Source organism: Drosophila rhopaloa, unplaced genomic scaffold, assembly GCF_018152115.1.
Source record: "Drosophila rhopaloa isolate 14029-0021.01 unplaced genomic scaffold, ASM1815211v1 contig_167, whole genome shotgun sequence".
NCBI lineage: Eukaryota > Metazoa > Arthropoda > Insecta > Diptera > Drosophilidae > Drosophila > Drosophila rhopaloa.
Window position 1 is genome coordinate 7,137,762 of NW_025335047.1, and position 17,027 is coordinate 7,154,788.

At 37.7% G+C, this 17,027-nt stretch overlaps 1 protein-coding gene across 2 annotated transcripts in view; it reads right to left on the reverse strand.

Annotated features, from left to right (window-relative positions):
• Nucleotides 1-17,027, reverse strand: part of LOC108045392 (protein similar) — a 73,704-nt gene that overhangs the window by 19,643 nt on the left and 37,034 nt on the right. The window lies entirely within an intron of this gene.

The window sequence follows — 17,027 nt, forward strand, 5'->3', positions numbered from 1 at the left end:
TCGAGAATCACCGCCTATGCCTTATCAATTATCCAAGCAAAATCAAACGACGGCTGGGCATAGCTCATGTATTCGCTTAGTCGTGATAGATAGCACGGAACTAGGTGGGTGTGTCCGGCGACAAGGCAAAGTGACAAGAACAACAGCGAGACCAGACCCAGATTGATAAGCCGGGAGGTGTAATCAGTAATCCGATGGAACCCAGACCCAAAATCTTAAGAGAAACCCAGCAACTGGTGCAGGAACTTTTCAGCTCTCCTCCGATAAGATATAGCATTCGAGCGATCGGCCGACTCAGCCCGAAATGATCTGCGGGCGCGGCGTCTCCGGCCGGACTGCTACGCTTTACGGCCTTAAACGCCCGTAAACGACTGTGCATGCACGGAGTGGCTGAGAGTCAGACGGAAAGCGCGTGAAGCCCCCGTGGGGCCCCCGTGAAACCCCCGTGGAATGCGTGCTGCGACTGATCTGGCGATAAAGGCGCCATCGCACGATAGCAGCGCTATATTTGTGCCCAGAACATGATTTGGCGGAATATCACCGACGCCAGCGCCAAAACAAACAGCCGAGTATTATTAATAATTTCCAGTGGTAGAAAAATCAACAACAACAAGCTTTTTGGGGGCTCGTCCCTCTGGTGAAATAGTAGAAATACGTCGGTTGAGAAGTAGTTATGGGGGCAGCTCGACATTGAAGTGAAGGGTCTTCACTGGACAATCAAAGATCTACGTCTCTTTTAAAGGTGACCAGCCCACTTTTGAGCGGAAAGGGGCTCAATGTCACACGAAATTTCGGTTACATAATAGGCCCCTTCGATTGATTAAGACGATTGAGAAATATACGCAGAATATACGCCCATGGAATACACACCCACCTGGCCAGACAGGCACACACCGTAATACCGGAAGGCACTGAGTGGACAACAAAAGATACAACCCCCCAACCGATACAGATATAGGTTGTATCTACACAGCGAACTACTGCTACACTTAAATAATTGCTTCATCTTCATTGTTGAGCTCGCCAATTGTTGGGGCCGCCTGTCGTCTGACACGGGCCAGTTGCAACCAGTTAGAACCGGCGATCGTTACCGGTGGTGATTAGGTTCAGGCCCCCGAAATGAAGGAGGCTTACATCACATTATTAATTAAAAGACCCCAAAAATACCGAAGTAAATACATACAGCTACAGCTGAAATGATAGACCTAACAATGCTACTTTTGAATTGGAGAGAGGTCATTATAAACCAGTTGAATCGAGGCTATTTTCGGACTTTTTATTGGAATAATATATATATTGGGGTGGCTCTAAAAAAAAATAAGATTAAGGTAGCTAGAGGTAATCAGTGGGATCTTATAAATGAACTAGCAAGCGAAGTGTTTAAAATACAATTCTAAAACTTAGAGCTTCTATCATTTTAATGCCTAGAAGTGTTTTCTATGCATTTGAGTTTCCAAGCTATGTACGATGATATATCACTGCCATTATTTTTCGATTATCTCAATTATTATTATTACAATCTATTACTCATGTCTTAGTTAAACAAAATGAAACAATTTTTAATTGCATAATTAATGTACAACAAATAACAACTATCTAACTTAGCTGATTTCAACATTTTTAAACTGAATCTTTCATAGAATGGTTATTATACAACTGATTTTTAGATTATTTCACTGAGCTTCTTATGGGGAAAGTTTGTTATACACCAGAATACTTGAACTTGGGTTAATGTGCTATTATTACGACCGCTGCTGTGTGTAACAGGCACTGGCAACAAACACTCCAGGCTATTGAAGTGCTGATGAGTTGATGAAATGTTCGAGAACGCCTGCAGCGACTGATAAGAGATACAGATAGAAACTGCACCCGCGATCTTTCCTCCCAACTCTTGAACTGTGCAATTCGAGTGGAATGTGGAACGTGAAACGCGGATTGCGAATTGCGAATCTTCGAGTGTTCTGATGGATTTGGAGTGCGAGACTTCGAAGTGCGAAGTCAGCAGCGCTGCTCGATCGCCTGATGTTTTGCCGCGCCCCTTTTCCCCACGATTTTCGCAAATGCACAAATTAATTACCCAGCGCAACTAAACAAGCTTCAGTTGAGCAAAAAATAAAACAAATAAAGCGTAACAATGGCAAAGAGAACTATTTAACCGGTTCTCGTTTACGATTTCGTAAAATTTAGGAGGAATTATAGACAATTTTTCGTTATCAATGTTCATAGTATAGAAATGGGAAATACTGATCCTGTATATGGCTCTATTCTGATTACTTCCTTTTGAAACATGGTTTTATGACTTTCGATTGGATTTTGGGGATTGCAAAATTTCTTTATTCGAGTTTTGATGCAACCAAACACATTTTCTTATTGTGTAACAAATTGCGTCGAGAAACGAAAAACAGGGGAAGAGATACAAGAAATCGGCGACCATAAAAAGAGAGGAACAAAACAAGCGGACGACAACAAACACAAATTGTCTGAAAAGCGAGAGGCTGTATAATTGCTCTCCATTTTTGCCCCTCTTTCAATTGCAGGGCAATAACGGGTATCCCCTGCCCCGCCCCCTTCTCTTTATCAGACCCCTAAAAAAGCAGTAATTGCCTACTTTTGAGTGTGTCTGTGCAGTAAATTGAATGAACGAAAAAGACAGTAAAAAAGAGATCAGAAGAGGGAGAATTGAGAATTGTAATTTATGTTTACTGAGAGTTGTGTAATCGATTGCACAAAAATACATATATCTCTTTAATTACACGCACTCTTGGCCATAAAATAGCGTATTAAAATTTAATAAACAAATGCAAAAGCTTGGCAAATTTATGTAATGCAAATTTGCAATTGCAATGTGGCGAACAGCGAGGCGAAGAAAGAGAGCAAAGAGAGCAACTCTTTCTTTTCTTTTCTTTTCTTTCCTTTTTTTTTTGGACAATGCACGCAGATTGCAATTTGTTGCAGTCGACGTCGCAGTCGCAGCGCAGCAGCTGAGTATTTTACAGGTTAGGACCGAGTGTTGTGTAAAACTTTGTCTCTTTTAAGATTACTTTTTGATTTTGATTTTAATTTTTATTTTATCATCATTTATTAATTTTTGACCGCTTTTCTCCTTTTCGCGTGTAACAAACATTTGCACACTTTTCTAATGAGATTCTGGTTTTATTGGTGGTTGTTATAAGCTAATTTTCTTTTTTAATTTTTATTTTTGTACTGGACCGTTTCGGATTTTGATAATCGCTCACACACACAGGCAGCGGCTGATTAAAATAGCAATTATATGTTTTTTTAATATATAGTCCTCCGCTTGTGTGTGTGATTAAGTTTATTTTTGTCAATTTTTTTTTGTTTTTCTTTTTTGCTTGTTTTACTTTTTTTTTGCTGACTTTTTATTATTTTTCACGAGGTTCACTAGGTATAAAAAAACTTTAGGCTTTTTATGTAATTTATTAACTTTTTTAAGGGGTTTCTATTTTTGTTGATCTTTTACCTTTTGAACGTTACTTGTTCAGCGCTTTTTCATTGGTTTTTTGAGTAGTTGTATTTAAATATTTACAGTTCCGTTTTGACTTTATTAGTTAGTATATTTCTTTGAGCTTATATTAAGCATTTTGTTTAACTTTTTTCGCACTTCGACTCAACTCGACGGCAGCTGGCGAAGTAAAACAAAACGTCAATCGGCGATTGTTTTTAAGCACGACGCGGCGATCGGAGAGGTGCGAACGAGATAGCAACGGCGGCGGCGGCAGAGTTTAGTTAATAGTTTTTTTTTTTTTTACTTTAGTGCGCCTCTCTGTTTTTTCGGTTCAAGTTTTAATTTTAATTTTTTTCAGGGAGCAGTGCACGGAAAAAGTGAAGTGAGCGCTGCGAAATTTGAGAGACGAATGAGTGGAAATTCGACGGCGATGGCTTTTTTCATAGCGGCAGCGACGCCAAAAAAAAAGAGAGCTACAATCCGACAGAGAATCCAATTCTGAGTGGGGAGAGCAACGCCGGCGCACTGCGATTTGAGTTGTTTCCGCTCGAAAGTACTCGTTCTATAAGGTATTTTTGAGTGAAAAGGGGGAGCTGAAATATTTCTCTCATATTCACTAGCGATTTATTATTGTTTTTATTCCAAACAAATCAGCTGAGCGCTGCAAAAACCCTCTCACTCTCCCTTTTCTCCCCGAAATAGTTTGGGTGCAAAGAAAAATACCTTTTCTACAGCTAATCTTTTTTTTTTCTCAACCAAAACTAGCAATTACTCGTTGAACCCCAAATATCAGCTGATAGCCCTGATAACGTTGAATCTAGTTTATCCAGGTATTTCTATTGTATTTTTATATTACCTCATAGGCGCCTAAAAGTATGACAGAAATAATGAAAAGGAAGAAAGTCGTAAATGGGCAAACGGAAATCGATGCGTGGGCAGTAGAAATAGCCTTCCCATTCCCAAAAAAAAAGTCATAAAAAAGACCCCAAAAATATTCATGTTTATCACTTAGAAACAAGAACTTATTGCTTTTATAATTTCCTGTACAGTAAAAACTCAGAACCAGCTGCCACGTAAAGGGTTTCCTATTCAAGCGAATGCAACACACTGAGAAAAATACAACTTTATAAATATATTTATTAGCTGTTCAGGGTGTATTATAAATAATAATCAAGTATCAAAATTTTTCAGTATATCTCTTATACAACCCACATGGCGGATGAATAATATTTGTTATGTTAAATAAATTTGTTCTAGATTTCTTTAAGCTTGATTTTAATTATTAAAAGTTAATTGTCACTAGCAGCAGGAAAAGTGGTAGAATTAATGAAGAAGACTTTGTTTTAGATTTTCCTTTAAACTGTGATATCCTTATGAAATTAATAAGCTTATTTTTTCTCTGTATATCAACCCATAATCCTATATTTCACAAATATGAGCTAGCATTGCCCGAGTCGACATTCGCTAATTTCGCCATAAAACTAAAGCCATTGCGTGATAGGCATAAAAAAGGACACACGAACACAGACTCAGAGAGAGAAGGATAAATAATAGGCCTGCCAGGACGAAAAAGAAGCGAAACAGAGAGCTCACGAGTGAGTGAAAGAGACAAGGCACGAGCCAAGTATTTGCAGAAATTTTACGATTTGCCTTGAAAACGAAATAAAGCGTTTAAGTGTGTAGGTAAGTGCGAACGTGTGCGTAAGTGCGTGTGTGTGTGTGTGTCTATATCCTCTTTAGTGGTATTTGTCTTCTCACTTTTCGAGTGCATCAAATTTACACAACTCGCTGATGAAATCTCGTGAGCCTCTTCGTTAAAAGCTCACTTAAAGTGTGGAATGGATAAGGTGAAAAAGGTGGGCGGGTAAAAGGTGATTCCACCTCCCACTCGTCATTCAAAAATGTCAGAATACCCGCCGAAATGTGTTCCCCAAACCAGAGCAAACAAATCCGATAGAGAGAAGAAAAGAACATGGCAAACACCGTATTAAAGTCGGAACGAAGGCAAATAAATTCCAAATGTTTATGCAGTTTTTGTTGCTGGGGAGGACAGAAATAAATTCAAATTAATTCGGGCCAAACATTTTCCACAGCAAGGCGAACAATAAATAATTGGAGGCAGACAAAGATACATAAGGCAACAAATAATTGCACATTGCAAATATCACAAGTTGTTCAAATACCAATTCACAAACATTTCACATTCAGAGAAAGTACTATGGTCCCATGATCAAGATTAACCCTATATTAAGAAACAAAATAAATTATTTTAAATTAAAACTTTTAAAATGCAATTATTTTTCGAGTTAAACACCATTAAAATTTTTTTATAGAATCCATAATATACATATAAGTGTAGTGGAGTTAACTGGAATGTGGCTCAACGCCTCAAATTCCCATGCCCATTCAATCCATTAGCGGCTCTTTAATGAATCGATTATTATTTATCTTGATGACTGGACAAGATCGAGCAGTTATCACCTTGTCAGTTCCAACATTTTCCGCATCTTTTATGGGAATATTTCGCGAGCCATAAACGAACCCAATGCAAACAGCAGTGGAAATTGTTTTAAAAATAAACTTAAAGTGTGCCAAAAGCAAACAAAATAAATCGGGGAGGAAAACGAAAAATATAAAAACCGGACGAAAAAGACATCTTTGGCTAGCTGGAAAGGAATTTTCACCCCTTTTGAGTTTATTTTCGGATGCTGCAGTGGCGTCTAGGGGATTTTGGGACGAGAAATGAAGGGAAAGAAGACTGGATGCCACCGCACACAAGCTGATGTTCTGCAATTCTGTTGGCCACAATACAAATCAACTGTCGGACTTCAATCACATTAAAAGCATGCATCCAGGAACTCCACAATATATGACCCAAATAAATCAGGCGTCCAGATAAACCGGTCTATATATTATGTACTTGAAAATACACATTTACTATACGGCAATATGCAATCCGACTGTCAGATCGCAAAGTGCTACATCATGCTTCGTCGCCGCACGGAATGACAAGCCCCCAAAAAGTTGCCGTCTAGAAGATACTCGTAAGCATAACAATCCCATGATGACTCAAGTCGATGACACTGGGTTTTGGGCGAAATCGGTGCGGGGAAACCTTATCTTTGACGGAATTCGACCGCAAAATAAAATACTCCAGTCTCGGAATCGGAGCTCACTTATCTGGTTGGATTTATATATATTTATAAGCAAAGAACGGGGGAAGCCTTAACGTAATATTGCTGCCTAACATACAGAAATTCCCGGTTTTATTTAAAGCTGTTGAAATCTCAGCACTGCGTTATATCAAATGTTGAATCAGAATTTTGTTACTAGGGGAAGAAATTGAAAGAATTATATAATAAAGAGTACAAGCTTTGAAATATTGTATTATAATTTTTTGAGGTTTTTTTTAAGCAAGGTTTAGATATATAATTGAGAGATTAAGAACTAATTTGTGTGCGTCAAGCACTTAACACATTTTTTAAAATTATTTGTTTGAATAAGCTTTTCAATAAACTTATCAAACAATGATTTATTGCGAGCGTTTGTGGTTTTGCCCATTCAATCATTTATAAAATTAGGCACCAAGAAAATCATAACTAAAACTCACGTGTTATGCGATTACTAATATATTGATTTATTTACAAATAGTTTTTGATTAAACGCAGTACTTAATACTTTGCTCGCATCCGACGATAAAACAGAACTCAAGTTGACTTATGTGCGCAGATACCTATTGCACATCTGCCCACATGCATTGTGACGAGAACCACATCCAAATCCATGTCCATATAGAGAGCACCGGGTCTAGACTCGAGTTAGTAAATCATTTGCGCAGTTGCAAATCGGTCAGATACATATTGCCTGTCCCCTAAGCCCCCCGTAAACCTCACCTTTAGCATGCAAGGCATCTGGAGAATTATTTCATAAGTTCCGCCGGCAGTTACAGCGCATTGTTGCTTTTTCTGCTGCCACGTAATTTTGACAACATTTTGCGAAACACGCTCAATGGAAGGCGAACTCGTGAAATCGAAAGGGGCGATGCCGTTTCACTCACGTCGCGTCTATTGGATACGTAGAAATATAGATAGATACACCCCAGGTGAAAATAAAAATCTACAAAATTTTAACACATATAAAATGAAATGACTTTCTTTAAGGCACTTTGATTTAACAACAGAAAACAATTTTTGGTTGAAACAGTTTCTTTAAAATAATAATCTCTATAACAAATACCACATTGATTACCAATTTAAATATCATTCAAACAATTTGCTTCATCAACGCTTTAAGAATGTGTAAACAGCTTTAAAATGATAAAATAGATAATGATTTGAATAATATCTATGTCAAGAGTTTTTTTTGTCAAACTAAAAAAACAACCATTTGTATATAAAGCTGTACTATATCGAAATAAATTTGGGTTACATGTATTATAAGAACTAAATGCCTTTTAAATTAGGATAACATGTATATCCAATTTAAATTTGGTTGGTATATATCAAATTTAATCCAATCTTTAAAAACAAAAATCCTACTATTGGTTATATTTTTCCACCCATAGCTGTGCAGAGACTCATGGGGCAGCAAGTGCAGACGGTGTTTTGGAATTCCGCAGAAATACCCCAAGCGATTGTGGGTCTTGGTCTGAGGCTAGTCTGGCTATAGGATTTTCAAATCTGGCATACGTGCCAAGCCGAGCATAAACTACTCCAAAATCGCTCGAAAAAGCGAGTCAGAGAGAGTGAGTCAAAGAGTTGAGTATTGTTTCACCGATCGAGAGTTGAATGGGGTGTTCAGATATATTGGAGACTCGAATATGTGCAAAAAGTGAGCAGGCAGAATCGAATGTGTGCCGCTGTCTGTGTTTCTCCGTTTCTGTTTGTGTGCCGGCCGGCATCTGGTGGAACTGGTTATATCGACGGGCGTCTCTCCAAGCACTTTGCAAAAATGGAAAAAAAAAAAAAATCAAGCAACTCACTTCGAAAGCGAAAAAAAGTCGGCGAAATAAGATTTGGAAATGCACAGACAGAAAACATATGATAAGGCAGACACGTACTGAGGGAGTGATGTGGAGTGGGCCGGAGAAAAAGAAGAAAAACAAGAAGCCCAAAAACCAAATCAAGTTTTGTGTACACGAAAGGCCCAAAAAACTAAGCAAAAACAATAGGGAATGACAAGGCATTAACAAAAAGAAGTAACGAAACATGAGAAAAAAAGAGGGAAGTTCTCCAGATAATTTGGGGGTTCGCTTCCTATATCCTCCTTTTTTTCAATCTACCTAAACAGCTACTGTTTTTCGGCTTTCGCTTCATTGGATAATGCTGGATAATCGACCTGATAAATGATCAGTCAACCGGATTTGGTCTTAAATGCTTTGGCAAACAGGTGTTTGAAAGGGTGAGAAATAGATAGGAAAGACATGGGTAATTCAGATACCAAAGAAAGACTTTTTAAATGGTATATAAATAGTTCGGCATCTTAAAAAAAGTTTCATTTTAATTCAGAAAATAAGATTTTATAATATATATTTCTTCACTTGATTTTTGTAAATAAATTTAAAGCGTATACCATTTATTATATCAAAAGTCTATCCTGATTAAAGTTCCATTAAAAAGTAAACGCTTTCATTTAACTTTGAATAACGAATTTTTTCTACAGTGCACATTGTACTCCCATTAATGGGTTAGTAAATACTTTATAAATGGGCCATAAGTTGACCAGAAGCTAATTGCGGACTGGGGGCCTCAGATAAGATTATTAAAGCTGACGCAAATCGATCGGAAAGCTTCGTGGGGGAGGGAATTGGATAATCCACGATTTACGAGCAACCGAATCAACAGCGAATCAAAGGCCAAATCGCAGTGTTCGACCAATATTGATTTATCCTTTGTGACGAGCCATGGATTTTATGTTTTTTGCAGGACGAAGGACAACAACACGCCACTCAAGCGTTGACAACTGTCAGGGAAAAAAGTGTGGAACGGGAGGAGACAGCTGGCTATTATATATCACACTTTTTGTGTGCTTTCAGCCAACAGAGGCCAAAAAGTCCTAAACGTCCTGCTGCCCTGCATTTGTATCCGTATCCGTATCCATATCTGTATCCGCGTTTCATATCTCTGTATCGAAGTCTGTATGTGTTTGTCTAAGCGCCGAGCAATAAAGCCAACAAGAGGTACAAAAGCCACCGCAAAAAAAAAGATGGAGCAAAAGAAAGAGGGGGGATTCACCGAATGGTTGCAGATGAGTTATAGCTAGAGATACAGATACGCCGATAATGATGAATGTGTGAACGCAACACTGAGAACACAAATAAACAATTATGATCTGTTAGCGGAACGAGCGAAAAAGTGGCAACAAACTAAGCGAAAGATTAATATGGGCACTGATGCTTAAACAAAAAAAAGTGTTTTTAGTTATAAAATAGAATATTTTAAAATAAACGTTTCAAGTCTTTTTGAGAATTTTTAAGGATGATATTTGGAATAATATAACTTAAAACCATTATAAAAGCTTATTTTAAAGAGATATTTCTTTATATTATTTGTCAACTTACTTTATAACTTATTACTTAAGAGCAATTTTCGTCAGTGTACCCGCTTATGATGAAAGGTTGTCTTTCCATCTGTTTGTTTAAATGTTAATGAAGATTGTATCACAATCGAATAATTGTGAAAATAACAAAATTTGTGTCACACTTTTTGGAGCTTTCCTGCTGCCGATTGTTTGTCATGTGTTTTTCGGTTTCGCTTTTTTTCTTTGGGCTTAATTTCAACAAATTAGAGACATAATGAAACGCTTAATTAAAATAACAAGCTACTGGTAACAACAGCGAGAATGATTCCAGACAGCTGACACGCAAGACCAACAATAATAATAATAAGCTAAAACAACATTTATTCTAAACAATTTGGCGTGGCATGATTGATGGCTGGCATGGCGGAGATGATGATGATGATGATGAGTACTTCTATAGTACTGCGAATCACTAATAAAAAGGCCAAAAGCGCCGCAATTGAATGTTGGCGGCGGTCAAGGAAATTGGCTCCATCAATGCAGACGAGCTGCCCACGAAACGAAGTCATCAAAGGAAAAGCCATTTTCCCATTTTCATTTGGTCTCACTCATTTATTCATTCGGTTAGTTAGCCAGTCGAAAAAGACTGGGCCATTGATTGCTCGCCTTCCGGTGGGCGTGTATTTTAGGGGGCGTTCAGTCACGAATTAATATTAAACTTGGTCGGCTGTCCAAACAATGTCTGGCCAAAATAAAAAGGAGTCCACTAATAATGACCAAATGGCACGCGACGGTCAAAGGTTCACATATAATCGGGATGGGGAGTGGTTTGGATCAGCTGTTATGAGTTATTTTATGAACAAGTTTCATTTTATTAAACATGATTTTAAGAAACATGAGTATAAAACAGATATCCCGTCAAAAGCAAATTGTAAAATACAACTTGTATTTATCTTAAACAAATTTTATTTTAAAGTTTAACCGTTTCCTGAAGTAGAATTTGAGAGGCTCCCAAAAATAAACCAAAGTTATTTGGTATTTGAAAAGCCAACTAAGTTGCTTATAAAACTTCCGCAATATTTTCATAAAACTGTAAATACTTCTCATAACACAAATTCCGCATCTGTCCAACTGATTTATGCCCGGCATTATGTGGAAAAAATATAAATCTAGTTTGGGCCAGGAAAATTAATAAACTTGCTCGCAAATTGATAAGAAGAAAACGGCCTTAAAAAAAGGACAATGGCTCGGGTAACGGTCAAAACAGGAAGGAAAAGGAAAACAAATAAAAAAGGCAGTCGAATGCGAGGGTCCTGCAGGATATAGCCGAGGCGTGGCATCCATCAAAAGTCACTCAGGAACATGTGTATCAGATGCTCCAGCCTCTTTCCTTTCGCTCTTCCATTCGCCTTCTCTTTCTCCAGTTTTTCTCTGCGATGGAACCAACCCACGTGCCTCAGTTTTCCCCCTCGACTCCCGCCATCATTTTCATCGTTCTGCATGTGACCAGAATTCTATTCTATTTTTTTTATTTCGGCTATTTTGGAAATTCTCATGCCACGCGCTGTTTCAATGCCTCCCACTTCTATTTCCAATCCAATTCCTCGCTGCACGGCAACAAATTCTGTTAATGGGTTCTTATTTAAAATAAAAACTCTATCTAAAAAGTGAAAATTAGATATACACATATTTAACAAGGAAAATCATATTAAATAAAAAGATGTATAAATTGTGTATGCCTTTTTAAAATCGTTTATATCACGTTGAATGTGATCTTATTTTTCTCTGTGTGAGCACACGCTAGCCGCATGAAACCGAAAGTGAAAATGAAAATGAAAATGGCTTTCAGCATCGACGAGACCGCGAAGCATTCGAATCAATCTAGACACGGCGACAAAATTCATGTGACTCGCGATCAGCTGGCCTTAATTAATATACGATTTGGGGATACCCTGTATAGTCAAAATATACACTATGGATTTAGTGTAAAGTTTTCCAAAATATTTTGTAGCCAATAAAATGACTATTGAAAATCGAATTAAAAAAACTGGGATTTTACTTTGATTTCCTGGCGAAATATTTTGATTTTAAGCCTACCCGTATAAACTCTGTAACACATAAACAGTAAAAATATATTATATTAAGAAATTACAAAACAATTTGCTTCATAATTTCCCCATAAAAATTTCTTTTGGAAATAATATACAAATTCTCTATGCATAACTCCTGAATATCTCTTTTGAACAGGGTATCCCAGGCAAATGAAAATAGACCTCACACAACCTATCCACTTGATTCCGCCAATTCGCCCGAGGCTTTGTGTAAACAATTTTTTATTGAATTAGGCGAAACAGAGCGGAATCGGTTGGAAAAGAGTGGAATGGGACGATGACAAAAAACAAGGGGCTATCAAATATTAAAATAATATTAGATTTAAAGCGAATTGCGTGGGATATTCCACCATACTCATCGGGTCACATGTTGCAAGTGGAGCAAGAAGCAGAAAGCAAAGAAATAAATAAAAGAATTAATGAAAGAAGAGAAACGTCCAAAGATTTATGCTTTCCCCTGATCCGATTATAGTCAAGCGGTTTGTCGCCCGATGTCGAGCACGGCAAATTATCATTAATATAAATAGCTAGATCGCCCGGAATTTGTTTATCTGGTGCTCAGCGCTCTGTAAGATCTTAAAACATTAATTTTAAAAATTTGAGGCCTTGGCATTGCTCCAGCTCACGTAGGCAAAAAAAGGGGGAGACGAAGAGCTGACCTTCCTTCGGAAGGGGGAAGGATATGTGTGTAGGAAAGTATTTGTGTCGTCATCGTTTCACCATAAGATTTGAGAATTAGCAGTTTAATATATGTGTCCAAAGATATACAAAAATTGTGAAAACATTTTATTGAAGTGTCATTAAGGCTTAGAAAAACATGATGTTATATACTTTGAATATATGGAAATTTATTTATAGTTTAGTTTGAAAAAATGTAATCTTGAAAACTTTCCATTTTTCAATCAATAATAGTCCTTAATCAAAACTACATATATTAAAATGTTGTATTAATATCTAAGTATTTAAAAAATGTTAAACGAAATGAGTAGCAATTAAAAACTATTATAATTGTCTAATTAAGTCAATTTGACAGAAAAAGTCATTCCATTAATTTACTAAGATATCGAGACTCGTCAGGGACTCTTAACTATTTTCTTTTACTTTATTTAAGACGGCTGTAAAAATGTTTTGCAATGTTTTTTCTCATTCTAGTAGCCCTCTTCCTGAATCCTCTTATTTCTCTATCTATCGAGTCGCTGTTTGTCTTCTTTATTGTCTTTGACAGCGGCTTGTGTCAACTTTGGGACCAAAAGTTCTTTAGTTTTATGCGTAGTTGGCGTGTTTTCCTCACTTTCTTGTCTGTTTTCAGGGCCGACGCTTTGACGCCCCCAAAATGTCAAGGAACATTTCCATTCTGATAGCTCGGTTCTGTCTCTGAGCTTCGCCGCTTTGTCCTCCACTTGCGTAATTTGCAATTACGATGGGAAACTTTTCCCACCCCCTCCGGCTTTTCTGCTCACCAAAATTCAGACTGAGGCTCTGTGTACTCGAATATTTGTCAGCCGTTTGCGCCCCAAATTATGCAATGCCAAATGTTTGAGCCCGATAAGATGCTTGTCGCTCCTTTGCACTTCTTTTCTTCTTTCGGTTTTTATCAGGCACAGTCTTATTTTAAATTTCACCAATTAAGTAAGTTTATACGTTACTGAGTTAATTCTGAGACAATACTCCAATTTTCTTTAATCATGTAGTTAGTTAAATATTAAATACCTAAATTTATCATAGATAAAACCCGTTTTCGAAAACAATTACTTAACAGAATCCAACGGTTGACTAGATATGAAAATTAAAATGTATCGATATTCCCAATGGTTTTCAACATAAGAAAATTCCAAAATTCAAAAGAAGTATTTTTTTAGAAGAAATAAAATACTGCCATTAACATAAGAAAGTTCAAGTGGGAGAACAGTCTCTTATGAAACTCTTACTCCCACAATCTCTTCTTTGTTTTTTATCGCTGAAAACAGGAGTGAAAACAACAAAGCCAAAAGCTGGCATAAAAGAAGGCGCCGCCACCTGGAGACAATTTACCAGATAGCAGTATTGCCTGCAATCGCTCTACACATTTCGCATAACGGTACACGTGCCGCCCCCTCCACAAATCCCACACCTCCAAAATTCTCAGCTCAGCTGTTTTCTGATTTTCTGGTGCAAGCAGGAACTTGTTACCCACGCCCCGGGAAAAATGTGGGTGGGAAAATATGGGGGCGAGACTGGGAAAATTTACACAGCTCCATTTCACTCCAATGCGGCCTACTTTTAGGCTCAAAAAGAGAGAAAATCAGCGAGGCTTCTGACATTATTCTCTCTTAATCGTTAAAATTTCTCTTGAGCATGCGGCCTACGAGAGACCTTGAACTCGAATTTTTTCCAGAACTGCTCGGCTTTCACTTTCGCTTTCGCCGCATTATGTAATCCTCCGGGGAGAGCGAGAAAGAGCAAAAAAGAGAGCACCATTTAGGCTCGTGCAATGGCATGGAAAATGAGCAAAACTTTCACTTTCACCAGTCAACGACACACACACACACACACACAAAGAGAGAGAAAGTGACGATGAAAAAAACAGAAGAACGTTTAGGGTACAGAAAAAAATAAAAGGCAAACACAAATGCGACGCAAAAATATTTGCGAGAACAACAAAACATATGATGATGTTGCCGTTGTTGTTATTTTCCCCTTGTTTTTCCTGTTAAATCGAAGTGCCATAAAAAAGCTCAGCGAACAAACAAATAAATTTTGTAATAGGCGGCGAGGAGGTGAAATTGATTTGCCTTTTGCTTAGGTTTTTATTGTCCGACAAATGTCAGGGACAGCCCCGAAAAAGTATGCTAGGTAATTGTCACATCATAAGCAAGTGGAGGGGGGTTTGTTTGTGAGGTGGGTGTATAGGAAGGGGTAGTCCTGATACATTGTTGCCTAAATAGTACAGCACGTGTATATATAGCAGTGATGGAACCACGGATTTCCCTGGCCTTAATAAGTGCCCAAAAATAGGAACCAAAAAAAGAGTATTTCGTACACAGAAAGCTTTAAATTTCACCCTTTTTAAAATACCATTTTCTTGATAGTTGAATTTTAAGAAAAACAGTCATCATAAGTTTTTAAACAATAATTTTAAGGGGAAGAACCACTCTTGAATGAAATTTATAATTATTTTTTATATCAGAAGCCTTAAAAAGACTATTGATTTCCGAATGAATACTTATTAAAAATAGCTCTAAATTCAATATTTAAAGAAAACTGATTTCTGACTAACAGTTAAATGATATTTTCTCTTTGTGTAGGAGGGAAAGTGGGAAAACAAGGTATTAAATCTACCAGAATTGAGCGGTTGGGAAGGCATGCGATGAAAAAGCAAATGGGCCAGATGAATAATGCTGATGGTTATGGGCGGACTTTACTGCCTTGGCCAACTTTAAAATTATGGAAAAAGAAAATACATTTCGTGAGCTAAATTACGCAATTTGCTGGACGAGGGACGTAGCGTCCTGTCAAAATCAGGTGGAAGCGGAAATAAACAGGTAAACACACGCACACACAGGAGACACGCGTTCAGTTCGTTGACTTCCGCTTGCGAGGAAAAATTGGAACCCTCGGAAGATTGGCCACCCAAAAAAAGCCCCCTCCCCTTTTCCTTCGCTCATCTTTGTTCCCCCTACGTTTTCCACTTTCTCCTCCCTTTCAAGGCCCATTCGCATTTCTCCGCTAAGTGTCAATTACATTGACGTTTATTCAAATATGCAACGCACGGCCAGGAATACTCGACATTAGAAGAAAGAAAGTAAGGAAGGAAAAGGAAATAATTCCAATGCGTATCCAAAGCACTAAAGTGAGAGGGAGATAGTAGGAGAAGGCAGGAAATGCCCCGAGTGCGTGTGTCCCCCTCACTCCGCCGGAAAAAGTCACCTCTTTGCGTGTGAAAAAGTCTTCAAGTTGGTAACATTTTGTGATTTTGGGCGGATTTATCGGGTTTTATTGTGCGTATCACACAGGGCCTTGCCTTGGCATTTGCCGCAGATATATGTTAATATGGTAATCCGGCACTTTCCCCCACCCTCAACCCTCTACCACCCTCTCAGCGGGCCAAAAGCGAGCACTCCATCAACTTTTAAAGCCTACTCTTAAAGCGGCTTCCAATCAAATTATGAACTGCTCGGGAAAACGAGACTGTAAGGCCATCCAAAAAGGCTTACAATAGAGATGAAAGTTAGATTTTACTGGTGAGGGTAGCTATAATTTAGCTAAAAGCCCAGGATAACACTTAATATGAATTTTGTATCGCATGAGATCAAGTTATTAAAGTTTTTCGTTTATGAATTTTTCATAAAATTTTGCTATACTAAACTGATGAGAAACACATGATATATTATTAGAATTTAAACAGTTAGTAACATTTTAAAACGCTTCTCATCAATTGGACAATTAATTAAACTTTAACTCGATTTCAACAAAATGGACATTACAAATTAAAAAAACATAAATTAATTGACAAGTTGCATTAAATTTTACTAGTTTTGAAATATCTATATATATATGAGCTTTATAAAGATTGCAAATATTTACTCATTTTTTTGATACATTTTTCTCAGTGTTTCACCCAAGCGATTGCTTTGCAATTCGATAACGCTGAAGATCCATTTTTGATGCTGGCAAATTTACAACGTTTACGTTCCGTTTGTCCGAAAGAGCTTGGCTTTTCCAACGCAAATTTTATGCGACGCATAAAAACGTTTTCATGTGCAATCAAACCCAACTCTTCGCAGGGAAAAAGGGAGCAAAATAAATAAGAAAGGAGCTCAAGATGCTGTCCTATCAGCGGCAGCAACAAGCCAATCAAAATGCAATTTCCACTCGTGCACAGGACATAATTTAACGACACACATGTGGAGCTGTAACAGGGTTTTCACCCGCTTTTCCCCACTTTTCCACGA